A 3679-nucleotide genomic window follows, 5' to 3' on the forward strand; every position below is an offset into this window, starting at 1 on the left:
GTGTGTAACTATAAATATTTATATATTTTTTTTAATTATTTATTTATTAAAAAAAATGCCGGTGATGCGAACCCATAAGGTTTTCTTCTATCAAAAAGTGCCCAACATGGCTAGAGAAGTTTTCACTTCAAAAAATCATTCCCATTGATATTCTAATACATTATACAGTCACTTGTAACACTCTAAGCCCCACTGAACGTCGAGGCACTAAATATATAATTAAGGTGCCAAGAATAAGCAATGACATGAAATGGATAATTTGCATACACGGTCAATTAGCTTCGCTCGCTATCAGCTGTTATTTTCCTATCCACTTTATTGATACAAGGTAATGAGAAGCTTAATAAACATATACTAGTTTATTGGATATTTGCTTGGCACGTGCATCGATAAATAATAATTATTGTTATGTCGCTCAATCTGAAAATAACTTCTTAATTTTAGGCCATTATTGAATCATAGGATTACAGGACAGTGAAAGCTTCTTACTCGGGCTTCCATTAAGCGCGTTTTCAATAAATGTGACATTGGGTCACATCATCATTCGTGGATCTAATTGGTACATCGGTAGATACATATTTAAAAAAAGGATTCCATAAAAGAAATTCTAAAGTAAAAAATTGGTTGTCCACCAATTGAAGGAGGTTTAAAAACTACCGAGCAAGAAAAAATTACAAAATTCTTAAAACCATTACTTTAGCCTGAAGATAATAAAGCAATATAGTCGATAATTCAATAAATTTTTTTGTTTTTTATTTATTTGTCACCTAAGAACGTATTCTCTATAATCCCATATAAAAACAATTAGATATTCACGGCATGCTTAGGGAACGTATACTCCACGAATAAAGAGCTTTTCTGTAAAATATTGGCGCACTTTACACAATTTGCTTACCCCAAACTAGGCATAGCCTGGTGATGGGTGCAAGACAACGATATGTTTAAACACATTTAATTTATTCCATGACTCGGAAACAAACATCCATTTTTATCATATAAAGGTTTACAACCAGGATTTCAGCAGTTTGACCTTCAAAGTGAGCGGGTAGGGTCACTAACCATTTGGCTTTATTTTCTCAAGCAATTTTGTTCGTTTTACATTGGATAGTAAGTTTTATTAGCCCTGTAATTTCCCTAGCTACGTCACCCTTGTAACCGAAAGAGTAATGCTTACACCTTCACCGCCATCCTGTGCAAGGAAGCCTCGTTTGGATGGAATGGTATCTCTATGGATGCCTTGAGATACCATGATAATAATAGAAAATACATGTGTATTACTTCTCCTCATTATCATAATTACAGCTGGAAGACGTCCACTGCTGTAAAAGGCCTAAAAACCATCCAAAAATCTCCACGATCCTGTGCTCCCCTCATCCAACATATTCCAAAGATCTTGACCAGATCATCAGTCTAACTTGTAGGGGGCCTACCAACACTGCGTCTTCCTGTACGTGGTTGCAATTCGAGGACTTTACTGCCCCAACTATGAGTGTGGTGTCCCTCCAGAATAGCACCACCTAGCGACTAAAGGATACAAAGAATGGAGGATGGGAAACAGCATCTTTCTGAGGGAGCACCACCATCAACTGCAGCCGCCAACCCACCTGCCAAGCGTGGCAAATTATGACCAAAACCCCAAATCATACATGTATTAATCTTGTCTATTTATAACCCTTTTTAGAAGACAACAGATTTTATGTCTTGTTTCAATGTTGAGTTTAGGTTCATTAACGTGGGATACATATCAATACATAAGACAATTATTAATAACAGTACGGAAAGTGCATTAATTTAATTACAGATAAGACCTTGTAAACGTACAAAGAAAGGCGCCGAATTAAAGCCAGCGAACACGAGCGAGAAGGAAGACTACTTCTCTCTCACTCATCTTCGGTCAACCGTGCCAACACACACTCTTTCTATTTTGTTTTCGACAAGAGTTAAGGATCTCACTTTAAAATACGACAATACCATTTGGATGACTTTATCAAGTAATGATAATGGATCGATTCATCTCTTCTATTACTTTTGTTTCCATATCTATATGCCACCATGCCAGAGACTTTTTCTTAATGAAAATAAGGAACAAGACAAGCAAGACGTTCAGCTGATGGTAATTGATACGCCCTGTGCATTACAATGCAGTGCCGCTCAGGATTATTTAATTAATAATATAAAGTTCTGAATGGCACTACAACTGCGCTCGTCACCTTGAGACATCAGATGTTAAGTCTCATTTTCGCAGTAATTTCACTAGCTACGGCGCCCTTCATACCGAAACACAGTAATGCTTACACATAACTGTTTCACGGCAGAAATGTCATCCTGACATCCTGTGCAAAGGAGCCTCCCGCTGGTAAAACTGCACATTTGAGCATTGCTCGTAAAAAGCCAATCGAGATTAAAAATAGTATCGTCTTGCAGTGCTTTTTTGCGACTGACATCTCACTGACGTAATGCAAATGAAGTCTCTCTGACGTATCTATTAATTACTCCGTCGCTACCGTTGATATAACAGATCAATAGCGCATAGACAGGGTCAGACAACATCCTTCGAAACAATGCTAACCTGTCTATTAACATAACATCTTAACAATTAGAAGTCTGATATGAAATCGAGCCACAATCGATAAAAACTCTGGATTCAATATTATACTGACGATAACTTGATTTCCTTCAAAGATTTAATTTTTTACTGAACGATATATTTGCGAGCCTTATAAGGTTTTATTGGTCTTCGAGGAAAAATTGTATCTGCCATCGGGAGTGAGGTATTAATTTTTTAAATGTTCTCTTTATGGTTCGATCAATTATTAAATCATCGGTATTTAGTAACAGATGTTTATGTTCATAACGGCTCTTCTAATACGGCTGTTCAGTCTCATTTATATCCCATAATAAAGATCTTATTTAAACTGAACGAATATGATATATGAATATATGAAGACATGAAGACATACTCAGTCTTAAGGTACTTGAATTTCTTGATGTCACAAATATTGGTAAAAGAAGAGGCATTATGAAGATATCTTTAAATACACCCCAGGGTTTTACCAGTAAAATGCATTTTTTTGTTACTTAATCACACTATTCGTAGTTATTAACAAATCAAGAAACAATAATGCTTACACATTACTGCTTCACGGCAGAAAAACACACGGGTACCGACTATCTAGCTGGCTGATGGTAGAAAGGCTAATTTTTCAATTCATATTAAAATCGATGAACTTACTGTTCACCATGTAAAAGTCCGTAAAATCAGTTGGTGAACTACCTCAGGGCATGAATGATCATAAATACTTTAACAGCGGTTGTAAATGAAGGAATGATTAGCCACAGTTAAACTATTTTTCTTGTATCATGAGTACCTCATGACTTTTTGTGCCCAAGTCAGCCTCATACTTATATGCTTCTTTTTTTATCTTTCTTAGATGGGATTTGAAAGGGGGCCGACAATAATGAAGAGCCGGATATTAGATAGATTTCTGTACGGAGTATGGTACTAATCCGATCGAATCAGGTCAGGTCTGTCTGTCTGGTATTAGACGGCAACGTAACTCCCTCCATCGAAAAACCTTTACTCAGCCTCTGCACAAACATGTAGTGTTCCTTTTTCCCTTTTAAAATGATACCTGGTGTAGCTGTTGCAATAAAAACACATAAAGATGGCGCGGTTTAT

The sequence above is a fragment of the Leptidea sinapis genome, chromosome 45, assembly GCF_905404315.1.
Source record: "Leptidea sinapis chromosome 45, ilLepSina1.1, whole genome shotgun sequence".
NCBI lineage: Eukaryota > Metazoa > Arthropoda > Insecta > Lepidoptera > Pieridae > Leptidea > Leptidea sinapis.